The following is a 16264-nucleotide window of genomic DNA, read 5'->3' as shown; positions in this document are numbered from 1 at the left end:
GTCTTCCTCACTGGTCTCCCATCCCAGTACTGACCCTGCTTAACTTCTGAGATCTTACATGATTGGGCTATACCATGCCACCTTCCCTCCCAAGGACCCCACTAGGAAGATACAATTCTAAAGTGGTCAACCCCACACTCTTTTCCCTACTTCAGATGAACCTTCAAAGCTGGAAAGCTTGCAGACCGGCACATCTAGTGAGGTGAGGATGGAGCAGAAAAGATAAAAAACCATGAAGAGAAATGAAGAGCGAGAGAACCACAAAGATAGAAGAAGAAGAGATGGTTTTTATACCCTGTTTTTCTCTACCTTTAAGGAGCCTCAAAATGGCTTACAATCGGCTTCCCTTCTCCTCCCCGCAACAGACACCTTGTGAGGTAGGTGGGGCTGAGAGAGTTCTGAGAGAACTGTGACTAGCCCACACCCAGCAGGCTTCATGTGGACAAGTAGGGAATCAAACCAGGTTCTCCAGAATAGTGTCCGTTACACCACACTGGCTGTCATAGCACCATCAGGCCAGAGTACTACAAAGTACTAAGTTGTGATGCCACCTGCTCAACACGGCCGAGAGCCAGCATGGTGTGGTGGTTAAGACCAGTGGTTTGGAGCGGTGGAGTCTGATCTGGAGAACCGGGTTCGATCCCCCACTTCTCCACATGAGCGGCAGAGGCTAATTTGGTGAACTGGATTTGTTTCCCCGCTCCTACACACAAAGCCAGCTGGGTGACCTTGGGCAAGTTAGAGCTCTCTCAGCCTCACCTACCTCATAGGGTGTCTGTTGTGGGGAGGGGAAGGGATTCTACCTTAACTGGTAGAGAAAGGCAGCATATAAAAACCAACTTTCTTCTTCTTCCTCCTCCTTAGTCTCTGTTGCCACTATTTTCTTAGAAAAGCACCTGTAACCTGAACATGTACTTGATAGGCAAGAATCCAAGATGTGCTGCTGCCCACAACATACTGTTTAGCAATGGGGAGGCTATCCTTATGGGATTTTTAATCACACAGTTCTTAAAAGGTATAGAAGGCATGCTGGGAAAAGTCAAGAAGTTTAGAAATCAAGGTGCTCTTCACGGTGGAAGGAGGGCAGGGATACACTCAAAGTGCATGCTAGTGCAACCGAGAGTCAGGGCTGTATGTTCCATAAGCCATCCTACACGCCTTCTATACTTAATGGAGTTTGTTCCCCATAAGGCTATAGAAAGAAACTGAGTATCTCTCTCCGAGGCAAAACAACAGCAACAAAAAATACCCCATGAAAATGAAATTTCTAGGGAGCAATAAGCTCAAGCTCCAACTGGCATGCTAATTAAGATTGGGGCCACTCTTGATCGCTTGAGCATGTCAGGCTTGAAGACTTAATGAGTGCATGGAAAGTAATAACATGGAAGAGCAGAGATCAAACATGGCTGATGGAAATAGTTTCAAAATGCTTAAAGCTGACATGGAAAAAGTAAATTTCCCAAATTCAGATTTGTAGAAAGATGGCCAAAGACCAAAATTGACTTTTTTAAAAAATGGTCATCTCCAGCACTTTTAACAAAGGTTTGAAGTACAGAAGTTAAACAGCTGAAGCCTTCCCATTATTCTACCTTTGTGACAGGAAAAGCTTCACCTGCTGTTTCTGCACATCAGAGCGCTACTAAAGTTGTAGGGCAAAATGCTGGCAAACCTACACCAGTTGGGGGAAAACAGAGGAAAGAGAATTATTTTAAGTCAAGAGGTTTTGGAGGTCATTGTTCCTAAGAGTTCAGTCCTATCTCCCTTTCCCACACAGCTTGATCCAGCTCCCGTGTGCAATTTACCTTTTTCAGACTGGTGAAGATCTGGAGCTTTGCTGGCATCTGTTTGCGCCAACTGAGTGGTCTGTATCCCTTCTCTGGGCGGCAGTTGAACAACCTGTGTGAAGGGAAGCAACCTGAGCGCATCATTCCCTCTGCTCACACACACTTCTCCCCTTTCTTCCCCCCTCCCCCACTGAATGTTGAGAGAAGTTTTGAATCATTTTTCTCACTGAAGAGTAAATGGGCTACTGAAGCCATTTGTTTCCCATTTAACACAGTCTTAAAACAAGCTCGAGAACCTTTGTAAACATGCAGCTGTACCAATACTGACAATCATTTCATTCCACCACCAGATGAGTAATACATGAGTTAAAGGATTATGCTTGTCCATCAAAACGCACTGCACTGTAAAGCAGAACTGAATGCTTTTAGCTGTGTGTTTTTTTTTTTAAACAAACGTAATCATATCTACATGCCAACTTCTTTAATGTGAAAAACCTCTAAGCAAATTCCGGTTACAATCTATCAAGAGGCGAGTCTGTTTAAGGAGGAAGCAATAGTCAGATAACCTCATTTTCAATTATGTTCCATTGAGGGCATGTTCTTATCATCCCTTATTATTAAATGTAAGGGTTCTTGACAAGAGATTCCTTCAGGAACTGATACGCAGCACACATACAAAGCAAGCAGAGGAGGAAACGGACACCGTAGGGAAGGTAAAAAAAATCTTGCTTTTTTAAAAATTAAAAAAAGTTCATTCTTAAAGGACAAACACCAAAAAGATAATAATTGCCAGCTTTTTCTTTGTTTTTAACACACACAAATTGCTCAGTCCATCACTTATTTACATACCAGGAAGAGCTTCATATGCTTAATTTCTCTGTGTCAGGCTGCTGATTAAAGGTACATGAGGAGTATCACCCTTCTGGTCTAGCCCTCCCCGCCCAAAACCATGTGGCAGAAGAAGTCAAGTGTCAACGCAGACCAGCAGGCAGAAATTGTTTGGTGGAAGGGAACAGTTTCCATACTTCATCTCCTGCACATTTCATTCATTTATTTATTTTTATTCTTATATCCCACTCTCATCAGCAGATGATCCTAGTCCTGACAGATGCAACTGGAGCATTTATTTATTTTTATATAGATACCCTGCTTTTCTCCCCAACTTCCTCCCCCCTCCATTTTATCCTCACAACCATAAGCCAGTAATAGGGTTACCAACCTCCAGGTCGTAGCTGGAGATCTCCTGCTATTACAAGTGATCTCCAGCCGATAGAGATCAGTTCACCTGGAGAAAATGGCCGCTTTGGCAATTGGACTCTATGGCATTGAAGTCCCTTCCCTCCCCGAACCCCGCCCTCCCTTGGCTCTGCCCCCAAAAAAACCTCCCGCCAGTGGCAAAGAGGGACCTGGCAACCCTAGCCAGTAAGGTAGGGTAGGCTGAGGGCCGAACTGGATGAGATGATTTGCCCCAGTTTGCCCTAGGGATGCACTGCTATTTTGTAGAGTCAGTTCCCACTGGGGAACTCCTCTTAACAATGCTACAGGGACCCAGTTCTGTGTGTGTGTGGGGGGGGAGGTGTTTCTGCCCCCCCCCCCACTGTTTTTCTGACGCAAAACAGCACCGGAGGAGAGTGTTATTTGCAGGTCAGGGATGAACTTCCTCCTTAGGCAGACTAGGGTATGCCAATCTCCTCTAGTTTGGCCCTAACTTTCACAAAGCCCCTCACTGAACTTCCATGGCAGAACTAGAATTTGAACCTGGTCTCCTAGATCTTAGCACCAAACTACATGTTACAGCTTCTAAAGGGTTGAGTTGAGGTTCCCTGCACCCAATTCATGTTTCCCACAGCCTCACAGCAGCTGTGGGGAATGGCTTAAAAAAAGGAGCACCCAAATGGGCTTGGAATGGCACCATGGGGGGAGGAAAGGCTCCTGTCTTCCCCTAAGCCATTTTCCCATGTGAAAACTGCATGGGGCAGAGTAATGTCCCCAAGGTTGCTGTTCCATGCGCACAGATACTCCACGTGGAGCAGCAAAATCAGGTTAATAACTTTCCCCAGCACAGTTTTCATGCAGGAAATGGCTTTGGGGGGAGGCAAGAGTCTTTCCTTCCCCCACGGTGTGGTTCTAAGTACATTTGGGCTCTCCTTTTTTTAAAAAAATAAAATAAAATAAAAGCCATTCCCCACAGCTGCTGGATTCCTTGGACCCAACTCTTTCAAAACAGTAACATGTAGTTTGGACCATAGTCTGCCACTGACACCATAGTAGCCCTCCATGATGGAGTAGGCCTTGCCTAATCTGAGAGCTGGAACAGCAATAGCTTCTGCAGAAGGTGACTGAGCAGGTTTACTGAAATTCTAATCCCTGTTGTAGGGCCTTGAGATACCCTCCGAAAGCTGGGGGGAAAGATAGTAGAAAATATTTTAGGGGACACATACTAATTCTGGCTACCCTTCCCTGCGATGAACTCACTTCTCCCTGATGTTAACTTTGCATAGTCCTACAAGTCACATGGGGCTAGAGCTATGGCTACCTGGTTTCCCTGTCCACCTGCACTACAAAAAGAGCTTCTAAAAGGGGAGAAGAGGGTTGCACATCCCGGTTTTGGAAAGACCAGATCTGCTGGATTTCACTGTTTAAAAGAGAGAATTCCTATGCAGATGCATCCTTACAACATTCTATTCAGATTCTGTTTATTTACATATTTAACAGCTGAGGAGGAATGAATGGGAAGCCATCATCGGTTACTGCCACACGGATTACCCCAGGGTGCCACAGATTCCCTTGTTTTCCTGTTGTATGGCCCTTCTCAGTACTGCCAACGGCTTTTCATCCAGTCCTTGCATACATCTACTCAGCATATGGATCTGGCTTGACCTTGAAAATAAAAATGCCTCTTCTTTGGTGGCCTCTGGATGGATACGAAGCTTCTTTCAAGCTTGAAAAATGAGCCCTTGCCATGTTAACAACCTTTAGTGATGATTTATGGACATCTCAGTTTACTTCCTCCCCTCACTCATTACAACATATTTTCCCCCAGTGAATTATTGCATAGGCTGATTTATCTGCTTGGATGGAATTCAAGGTTCTTTATAATATCCAGCTTTGGTATGCAATGAATGCCTTCCAAAATATCACTATGCTGTTTAGTTATGATCCCTATCGTTCCTACAGGGTGTTAAAAAAACCTCTCCTGCTTATGTTGCATACAGTTACACATTCAGATATCTAGCTGTTGGAATGGCAGGCTTCACATTTGAAGGCTTAACACTGCTAATTAGATTTTGAAGCGATTACACATGTTGACGTAGTGTAGTGGTTAGAGTGTTGAACCAAGCAGATCTGAGTTCAGATCCCTGCTTGCATAAAGCTTGCTGGGTGATCTTGGGCTGCTCACATTCACGGTAACCTTCCTCACAATGCAGTCGAGGGTTAAATAAGCTCAGTGAGGATATAAATATGAGAAAATAAAACCAGGGCGCAACTCCCAGCTCCTTTTACTGGCTGAATTCCAGAGAACAACATGTAATCCAAATAAAAAGGGGTGGTATTGTTTCTATGCATATGCATTTAAAAAACATTGCTTTACATGTCCTGTTTTACACACATGAGAATGAACATTGCAGATGTTGCTAATTCTTGTTATTAGTTCATATTCTTCAATTCTGAGAAGGGTTGTAGATTGATTTTCTTTTTTTGAACAGAAGAAACTTATTGGGTCAGTGTTTCTCAGAATTTTTGCTATCGGGAACTCTTCTTCTAAATTTGCTTTAGGTACATTTGGATAATACACCAGCCCTACACATGGTGTACCAGTTACATATTTGGCAGGTAGGCATATTGAGATTCTTAAAGTTGAGAGAATCTTGCTGATACACATGAGAATCAGCAATTTGGAATGAATTGGGTTGGCAGATTATTTTAATAAGGCTTGATCTACTCCAAATATTTCCCTGAGGGCTTTCCATTGCCCAAGCCTTCTCTGTAGCCATTCCCTCTGAAATGATTAAGATTTAGAGAGAGATAGGGAACTACTTCTTGGGACTTATTGAAAGGAAGTTACAAGTGCAAAGATCTCCAGACTGAGTTGTAGTTTGTCATGGATCTTTGTGCTGGGAACTTGCTGGCAGGAAGAGCAGAAGAGAACCCCAGTGACTGACCAGTTATACTGGTAGCCCACTGCATTTACAAAATGACTTCCATTAAGAAAATATTTGTAAAGGTTGTCTTTGTTGGTTGGAGCCTATGTTGTCACAGAAAAGTTACTTCTTTGTAAGTGAGAACAAACAGGCCTTTCCTGAATAGGGTGTAGCTCTAAAATTTGTCAGAATTTTTTTTCTTGTTAGACTAGATCAGTTGGTTAATACATCCTGGCAATGCAAAAACTTCCTTCTAGAAACATCCTTCCTTTGAAAATGTAGCGCTTTTATAAAAGGGACTCACCTGAAAGAAGGTGATACTTTCTGACTTTCCTTCTCTGCTGGGCCAGCATACAATAATGAATCAGACATTGATGCTGGGTGAGTGGTCTGCTAAAGGAAAATTCATGAGCACTGTTCAAAATAAGAACATCCTACATGGCATGTTCATAAAAATTATGGTGTTCCTGGGACTGTGTGTCTGAATGCTCATCTGGATGGGGGCAGGGAAAATGTCTTCCAGGGAAAGCTAGCATCTCTGTGTTATTGTCTGCTTAACTCATCTTACCTCTAGTTTAGTTAATCTTCATATCAAAGTATTTCATTCTAAGTAATTGCCAAGGACCAACCTAATCTTTCCCTAAACCAGCTGGCATGGAGTAGCTGGCTCAAGCCCTCTGCGTGAACACTAACCATTCTTTCTAAAGCAGTGGTTCCCAACCTTTTTTTGACCAGGGACCACTTGGACTTTTTTGTTCGGTGCAGGGACCCCAAGGTTCAAAATAAAAATTCCGAGAATTTGAAAATAAACTTTAATCATAACTGTTAGTTAAACATTACTTAGAATAATATTTGAATATATATATTTATAATAGAGAACTTTTAATTGAAAATATTAATTTATTATGGGTTTATAACTTTGTTTTGCGGACCTTAATTTAGTTCTCGCGGACCCCTGGGGGTCCACGGACCCCCGGTTGGGAACCAGTGTTCTAAAGGGATATATGTTTTCTCAGCACCTCTGCTACCAAACAAATTGCTCAAGGCTGTTGAACATAAACAGGAAAACTAGTACTAAGTATGATACCATATCCACCCATTAACATTGCTCAGTTAGCCTTCAGGGAGGTCTTTTGATCTACATAGACCATGTGGGTCACATTCAGGCATAGAACAAAACTCTACTTGTGATGCTTGTTTGCCACAGTCACACCTCCTCTCTCCTCCTTGTGTGCATGGAGTACAACTGAAAGCTTCCTGATTATGGGTTCCTTGAACCAAACTCTATTTTGCTGTGGCGTCTGAAATAAAGTACTTGGACAAATTGGTTTCAAATTCTGGATTATGAGGTAGGGAGGAAAAAAATTAACCTTTGTTCAAGCATCTAGATTCTGCTGTCATGACAAATAGATGTTTTGTTGAAAGGTTCCAAAACTAAGACAGTTTCAGTCATACTTTTCACATGAAGGAAGGAGGAAAGGTGAGGGAGGGTATGAGTATGACCAACCAGTAGGGTTGCCAACTTCCTGGAGAGAAAAAATATGCCCTGTCTTTTAAATACATAATTGGGTGTTATTTACTTCTATGCCAGAAAAAAACAACAGCTGTCCATTTCTACACATTAAACCTCTATTAAAGGAACAGGACATTTTTCTCTCTCCAGACCTGTTGGTAACAGTACAAGCCATGTTTATGCCTCTCATTAATAAACAGAAGTTTGTTCAATCAATTGTCATCTTTATTAGGCATCTGTCGTACCACAGTTATAAAAACATTTTTTAAGAAGAGAGAAAAAGAAAAGTAGATAAAATCCACTAAAATAAGATTACACAGAAAGCCAAGCAATGTGGAAAAGCATTTAAAAAAAACAGTATCAATAACATTATCAAAAAGCACACACAAGCAGTTTGCAGATCCTTATTGTGGCTAACAGATATCTGGCCACTTGGTGGGTAATAAAAGAATTTCTATCTGACAGAAGATATACCACCAGCTGCTGATCTGAAAAAACTCTGAGCATTACACAATAAAGGTCTGATAAATACATTCCTTGGCTTCAGGTAAAACTTACAATACCATAACACATGAGTTAAAATGTTCATGCACCCCAGCCTTACATGGGCAGCACCTATTGCAGAGAGAGATTCGCTTGTATTTACCATGTAAAATGGCTGAGGGAAGATTACTGAATGGAGCAAGCGTAAATGCGCTATGAACATGAGGTAATTCTAGGAGAGCTAGGTCAGCAGCTACAACAACCTAAGACATGGGAGAGGAGGGTCTATTTGCTAAACAAGATAAGAGTTTGCCATTCTCTATCTATCAGGCACTGGAACAACAATCTGAAGGCCTGCTCCTTTCCAAGCCTCTGAAGAAAGTCTAAAGAAATACCAGTTATTTTCATCTTAATTAGCTTCGGCCACCTACTTGAATAGGAGTCTGAGAGCAAGGCAGTGGTAGAACTAAGATATTCATTTTAAAAGTGCAAATGCAGCCAGAATTTTATGCAGTGAATCCAAGCCCTGGTTTTCAGAAACCCTTACCCAGTTTCAAGGCACAGAGCCAGCATGATGTAGTGGTTAAGAGCGGTGGTTTGGAGCGGTGGACTTTAATCTGGAGGACCGGGTTTGATTCCCCACTCCTCCACATGAGTGGTGGAAGCTAATCTGGTAAATCGGGTTGGTTTCCCCACTCCTACACATGAAGCCAGATGGATGGCCTTGGGCTAGTCACAGCTCTCTTAGAGCTCTCTCAGCCCCACCTACATCCCAGGGTGTCCGTTGTGGGGAGGAGAAGAGAAGGTTATTGTAAGCTGGTTTGATTCTTCCTTAAGTGATAAAGTCAGCATATAAAAACCAACTCCTCTTCTTCTACTTCTACTTCTACCTGTCACAGCTAAGAACACCTGGGATGTGGTGCAAAAAAATATATATCGGACCCTCTCAATATCCTGGTTAAAGGCACTTATCCATATGACAATTCCATATAAAAGTTAGGCCATGGCTTTGGCTTTGAACACACAAAGGGCAGCCGGGACAATTTGGCCACCATGTACAAAAAAAAAAAAAAATTACACCTGCAGTATTAACATTTAGCTAGGGACAAAGTAGAATTTCTATGGGATGCCCAGCTATTATTATATTGGAAATTCAATTCCAGATATATAAATTGTTATACTTGTTCGATTTCATGTCTCTTAATTTTGCAACAGCAGCTCCTCCAAGTTTTAGAAAAGACCAGAGTCTTAGATTTTCCAAAATTTATGGATAGCAAATTAGAAGTTTGTTGTGGCTATAACTTCAGCTATGGTTAATGTTGAAGTCTGTTCTGTTGCTGGAACTATGCAGTTGCTCCTATCTAAACATATAGATTTCCATGGGTCTGATTCTATTTAGGATTCTATGGGTTGAGCCTATGCATACAAAGAACCATGCCCTGACCTACCTTCCCTCTCTGTGCTCTGTTGCTCAGAAAATTTTTCTCCCAGCCTGGCTCACTTCCAGTATTAGAGCTGGACTAGGGGAAAAGGTATTCATACAATACAATAAAGGAGAGAAAGCAGGAAAGGATTTACCCACCTATATGAGTTACCTTTGCACTTTACATGTGAACAGGATTCTACATGAAGCTGCCTTATACTGAATCAGACTATTGGTCCAACACTATCAGTACTGTCTACTCAGACTGGGAGCAGCTCTCCAGAGTCTCAGGCCTGGAGAGTAATATGTTTCATATTACTTACTACCTAGTCCTTTTAGCTGGAGATGCCAGGGACTGAACCTGGAACCTTCTGCATGCCAAGTAGAAGATTATGCTGTACTACTGAGTTACACCTCCTCCCCATTAATATATCGATGGATCTTGCTTCTCACACATTGTGTCTTGTTCGGCTCTTATTCCAGGATCCAAAGGGCTGTGTGCATCAGGGTCTTCTGCCTCCCCCACCACCTGGAATAGGAGGGTACAGTGGGCTGGAGGGGCATCAGTGGCCTCCTCTGTGTGCAAACAGAAGGGCTTTCTACTCAGTCATAGGGCTCTCTGAAGTATGACCATAGTCAGAATTTTAGATATTAAATTCTAATATTTAATAGAATATAAAATGGACTGTTACAAAACTGGACAAACTGGGTTCAACAGTCATACCTATTTGACAGCTCAACCTGTTCGATACCAATGCACTGCTTGCTAAATCTCTACCACTGCAGTTTTTGCTAAGGAGACAAGACACTGTTTGCTTGTGCTATGTTCTACAGGCTTTTGCTTTTCAATCAGCCATGCAACAAACATACATGACTATGGCACTAATGTGTTTTCCGAAAAGAGCATTTACTTACTTGGCTTTATCTGTGATTGATCCTCCTCTGTTGGGAGCCAATGAATAAATAATATTGCTGATTATGAACAGAAAACAATCTGGTAGACTTAGATGCCTCTGAGAGTCCCTTACGGTATTGCCGTTAACTTGGAAGATGGAGCTGTTTTGTGCTGTCTGAGCCCTGTTGTGCCCTGTCAAAGAAAGGAGCAACCCTTTCTGTATAACAGGAGTCCACTGTTTTCTTACGGGAATCTACTATGGAGGCTAGAGGAGAAGCCCCAGTTTCCGGGACCTGGCTAAATCAGTCTGCCGTTTTATATTAAAGAGGCTATTTGTGGCAAATAGACCATACAGAGTAATGATTTTCATTAACACGCCCAATCCTCTTAGGTTTTTCCATCTCTGCTCAAGGATTCAGTCAAGCTCTCTCTTTTCTTAAAGCTTTGAGTGAGGACTTGAGGTCACTTACAGTTGTCAACAGACCTGGAGGGAAACATCCTGTCCTTTGAATAGTTGCTTAATGTGTGGGAAAGGGCAGCTGAACCTTTTCATGGCAGGGAGGTAAACAGTATCACAAGGTAAATAACATCTCACTAATCCTCCATTCAAGGACAGAACATTTTTTTTCTCCAGGCCGTTGGCAACTCTACCACTGGATTAGAAAATACACTGTTCTAACCTTCTCTTGTGCCTTTAACAGTGCTTGAAACCAGCAAATGAAGCTTTTCACAGCATGGAGCAAGATGATGTTAAAGGTACAGTTAAAGGGGCCAGGGGCCAATTAAAATTAAAATCCAAAATCACATAGAGTAAAAATGGAAACTTATGAAAATTTGGCTCCACTCTGCACTGAATCAAATATCCTGGCTTCTTTGAACATTAACATAGTCTCAGGTAAAAACATTACGCCGCCCACTCTCCAAAATAAAGCACACAGCCTGTTCTGTTTTCCTGGGGGGTGGGGGAGAGACTGAATCACAAAAAATGTACCTAAAATTGGGGAGAAGAAGGGAGACTGTAAGAAAGTTAAAGGAACGAAGAGAAGATGTTTCTGAGATTTACTGTCTTGTTATGTATTACCACATTCATTTGATCAACATTTTAAAAAAATATTAAATTGCATTGCATTCCCACCCAAATCAATGTAAACTAAACTAAAACAGATGCAGAACCACCATTCTTGTCCTACCCGCCTCTAAAACTGGAAGTAGATTTCCCACATGTTATTCTTTTGGATGTGCTACTGGGTGATCTATGTCACGCTAGCCTTGGGAAAACGTGTGGTAACTTAGAAGATGGACAGCTCATCAGAAAATGCTCAGGATCGGCAATGATTTGGGGCTAATTTCATGGATGTTTTCCAGGGTCCCCCCGCCTTCCCCGATCTTCTGTTCTCCTCCGAACAAGGGAGCTTCTGAAATTTCCTATTTAACATCTTTCACATTGAATCAAGAATACACTAACCATACTCCCTGCAGCTGTTGTTGGTCAAATTGCTTCTCTGGAGGGACCAGCAGATGAGGCTGCCTTTTTGAGAAGGTCCAGGCAGAAGGTTTTAGCTCGCCGCCCTGCCCACACTCAAGCACGAAATATGAGATGTCGTAGTCCCTCCCCACCCCCACCTACCACTTTGCACACAAACACACACACAGAGGCCGAGCCTTTAAATGAACCCAGATGGCTGGCATAAAGGGAGTAGGCATCCAGGAAAAGTGCCTCGGGGAGCTCTGGTTGCTGTCATCTTACTCCGCAGGCCAAGAGCCTTCTAGATGTCTGTGTTGTTTCTTAATCTGAGATCACTCCTGTTTGGGCTTTTCCCAATTTCCTTTTGGAAATGTCACACAGCCGTCAGAAAGATCTCCCAAGATTGATTTGACTCAAATCAAACATTCCCCTTAAGTCCTGGGTTGAATATTATTATCCTTAATAAAGAACACATCTATCCAAATCAGATCTCAATTGGTTTACTGTACTGCCTCTCCCTCCCCTTCTATAGTTGGCTGGTTGAGTTGTTTGATTCTTGTGTGAAATAAATTAATCAACTGTGAGTAATAAAGGATATTGATTAAAAACGTTAATGTACTGCATGGTGATAACTAGTTCAAACGAGAGGATTAAAAAAAAAACCATAAAGACGTATGCTTTCCCTTTTCATTTTTCTGCAAAAATATGCAAACAATTACCTGGCTTTGGAGGATGTAATTACAAAGAGGTTCATCTCTAAAAGGTTATTATTGATTTAAAGAATTCTTTACTTTAATAGAAGACAGACAAGGGTATATTTTCAGCATATGTATGTGAGGGCCATAAGGACAAGTATGTAAGAGTTAACTATTTAAACATAGCTTTTGCGCCAAACCTTTGCGTTTTGTTTTGTATTTGAAAGGTTAAGATTCGCTTTCTATTTTTCAGCAAGAACAGAAAATCATCACCACGAATGTCATTTGAAGTTACACATATGTATGTGAGGGCCATAAGGACAAGTATGTAAGAGTTAACTATTTAAACATAGCTTTTGCGCCAAACCTTTGCGTTTTGTTTTGTATTTGGAAGGTTAAGATTCACTTTCTATTTTCAGCAAGAACAGAAAATTATCACCACGAATGTCATTTGAAGTTACACATTGCATAAAGTCATCTCACCTTTAACTAGTAAAATTGGGAAAATATTTTGGGTGCCACATGCAGACCGGCTTATCATCAATATATCTAATTCTAAACATTGTCAAATCTGTGGATACTTAAATCCTGGAGATTGGAACCATGGACAGACAAGACAGGTATTTCTACAAACCCGAGAAAAGTCCTAGGTTACAAAAAAAATCTGAAATCTTAAAAAAAAAAAAAGCCATGTTGGGATGTGTGTGTATGTAAAGTGCCATCAGGTCACAGATGACTTATGATGACCCTAGTAATGGGCTTTCAAGGCAAGTGAGAAGCAGAGATGGTTTACCATTGCCTTCCTCTGCAGAGTTGTCCTTGGTGGTCTCCCTTCCAAGTACCAATCCTGCTTAGCTTCTGAGATCTGACAAGATTGGGCTACACCATGCCACCTTCCCACCCGGGGCGGGGGAGTTAATCCACAAAATAATAGAAACAGCACCTGTCACTTTAAGAAACAAATGGGAAGAGCCTAAAGAGGTCAGGGTGGCTCCATAAACAGGTTTTTAAAGAGTTGAGAAATAAAAAAGACTCATTTAGGAAGTGGAAGGAGGACCTTATAACCAAAGAGGTATATAAGCAAATAACTAGTGATTGTAGGGAGAGTGTTAGGAAAGCTAAAGCTCAGTATGAACTTAGGCTAATGAGAGATGCTAAACGCAACAAAAAAGGGTTCTTTTCCTATGTACAGAGTAAGAGTAAGAACAAGGACAAGATAAGCCCATTGCGTGGACCGGAAAGTGAAATTGTAACAGGAGATGAAGAGAGGGCAGAACTCCTCAATTCCTACTTTTCCTCAGTTTTTTCTCATGAGGGAAGTGGTGCTCAACATGGCATAAACAGAATACGTGATGAGGGAAGGGATTTGCAGCCTAGAATTGGCATTGGGGTAGTGCACAAACACCTGGTTTCTTTAAATGAAACAAAATTCTCTGGGCCAGATGAATTGCACCCAAGGGTACTCAAAGAACTTGCAGATGTAATTTCGGAACCTCTGTCCATTATTTTTGAAAAGTCTTGGCAAACAGGTGAGGTGCCAGAAGATTGGAGGCGGGCAAATGTTGTCCCCATCTTCAAGAAGGGGAAAAAGGAGGATCCGGGTAACTACCGACCCATCAACTTGACTTCTATACCAGGAAAAGTGTTCGAACAAATCATCAAACAGTCCGTCCTTGAGCTAGAAAGGATGGATCTGATCACTAAGAAACCCAGCACGGGTTTCTCAAGAATAAGTCATGTCAGACTAATCTTATCTCCTTTTTTGAGAAAGTTACTACCTTGCTGGATCAGGGGAATGCTGTAGACATAGTTTATCTAGATTTCAGTAAGGCTTTTGATAAGGTTCCACATAGTATTCTAGTTGACAAATTGGGAAAATGTGGGTTAGATCCTATTATTGTTAGATGGATCTGCAACTGGTTGACAGATCGTACCCAAAAAGTGCTAGTTAATGGTTCCTCATCCATTTGGAGAGAAGTGACTAGTGGAATTCCTCAGGGATCTGTGCTGGGCCCTGTGTTGTTCAACAACTTTATAAATGATTTGGATGAAGGAATAGAGGGGATGCTTATTAAATTTGCAGATGATATTAAATTGGGAGGGGTAGCAAATATAGTAGAAGACAGAGCCAAGTTGCAGGCTGATCTTGACAGGCTGGAGAAATGGGCTAGAACTAATAAAATGCACTTCAACAAAGACAAATGTAAAGTTCTGCATTTAGGTAGGAAAAATCAAATGCATAATTATAGGATGGGGGAGACTTGTTTGAGCAGTAGTGTGTGTGAAAAGGATCTTGGGGTCTTAGTAGACCAAACACTGAACCTGAGTCAGCAGTGTGATGCTGTAACTAAAAAGGCACACGCAGTCTTGGGCTGCATCAACAGAAGTATAGTGTCCAGATCACGTGAAGTGATGGTATCACTTTACTCTGCTCTGGTTAGACCTCAACTAGAGTACTGTGTTCAGTTTTGGGCACCACAATTTAAGAAAGATGTAGACAAGCTGGAACGTGTCCAGAGGAGGGCAACAAAGATGGTGTGGGGTCTGGAGACCAAGTCCTATGAGGAAAGGTTGAAGGAGCTGGGTATGTTTAGCCTGAAGAGGAGAAGACTGAGAGGGGATATGATAACCATTTTCAAGTACTTGAAGGGATGTCATATAGAGGAGGGTGCCGAGTTGTTTCCTGTTACTCAAGAAGGTCGGACCAGAACCAATGGGTTGAAATTAAATCAAAAGAGTTTCCGTCTAGACATTAGGAAGAATTTTCTAACAGTTAGAGCGGTTCCTCAGTGGAACAGGCTTCCTCAGGAGGTGGTAAGCTCTCCTTCCCTGGAGGTTTTTAAGAAGAGGTTAGATGGCCATCTGTCAGCAATGCTGATTCTGTGACCTTAGGCAGATGATGAGAGGGAGGGCATCTTGGCCATCTTTTGGTCACTAGGGGTGTGGAGGGGGGAAGTAGTTGTGAATTTCCTGCATTGTGCAGGGGGTTGGACCTGATGGCCCTGGTGGTCCCTTCCAACTCTATGATTCTATGAAATGCCCTCTGTGGATGTTGCTAGGCAACTACAACAGAACTGCCAGCTGAAGGTGTGGTTTCAGTCAGGGGTAGGGGGCAAGGCCCTTTCCAGGGCTTTTTTGACATTTGAAGGAGAACCTATTGGGGCCAGGCCTGGCAGCAACCACAAGACATCTTGCTACCATGAGACTTCCATACTGATCCTTTTTACCTGGAGATGCTGGTGTTTGAACCTGGGACCTTCTGCATGCCAGGCAGATGCTCTACCGTTGAACCATGGCCCCTCCCTTAGTAGACAGAATATTGGAACTGGAAACCTTCAGCCATAGATATTGTTAATTATACCTGGACAAATCTCAGCATCTCTGCTGTATTTTCCACCGGTACAAGTGGAATACAAGTGATCGATTTAACAGGGCTGTTGTTATAACCATTATGAAGCACATTGCACACTTATGCCCCAGTGCACAGAACAACAAGTGCAGCAAAAGGCTGCTTAGTGCCCACCGCTGTGCTCATGGGTTTCTTCTCCTTCTTGCTGAACAGATAATCATCTGATCGTATGTCGGAGGAAAAAGAGCCCTGCTTTCAAACCCTCCCCAACCAGTACCCGAATGATTTGCTCAGCAGAGCATACATAGTATAAAAACAGCACATGCTGACTTTGGTGCTAAATGCAGACACATCTACCGTAGTAGTACTAATTTCTGCTTGTCGTAGGAAGAGATCTTTGTGCAGAAACTTGTTTCCAAACTTGGCTTCCCATTGCTGGAGTTTGTTGCTAGTAATAATGAACATGGACGACAATTCCATCCCAATCAATGGGACTTATTTGCATGTAGCGGTTA

Source organism: Euleptes europaea, chromosome 11 (assembly GCF_029931775.1).
Source record: "Euleptes europaea isolate rEulEur1 chromosome 11, rEulEur1.hap1, whole genome shotgun sequence".
NCBI lineage: Eukaryota > Metazoa > Chordata > Lepidosauria > Squamata > Sphaerodactylidae > Euleptes > Euleptes europaea.
Note: the sequence above shows the minus strand (reverse complement) of the source record.